The following is a 248-nucleotide window of genomic DNA, read 5'->3' as shown; positions in this document are numbered from 1 at the left end:
AGCCTCTATAAACGTTTAAAATGTAAATTAATCTTTCACTTCCCTCAAAACTCATTGAAACTCAAGCTACGCTCTCATAGTAGGTCGACATTTGGAACTTACATGAAACTTCTGACAATTTGATTTGTTTGAATGTGTTAACACAAATTGGAGGTGGTATTTCCTCAGGGTCAGCGGTGCAAATATATTGGTAACTCTTATCTGCTATCATTACATATTTAACCAGAGGGCAATAAAACTGTGCGAGC

The sequence above is a fragment of the Gymnodraco acuticeps genome, unplaced genomic scaffold (genome assembly GCF_902827175.1).
Source record: "Gymnodraco acuticeps unplaced genomic scaffold, fGymAcu1.1, whole genome shotgun sequence".
NCBI classification, from domain to species: Eukaryota; Metazoa; Chordata; class Actinopteri; order Perciformes; family Bathydraconidae; genus Gymnodraco; species Gymnodraco acuticeps.
Note: the sequence above shows the minus strand (reverse complement) of the source record.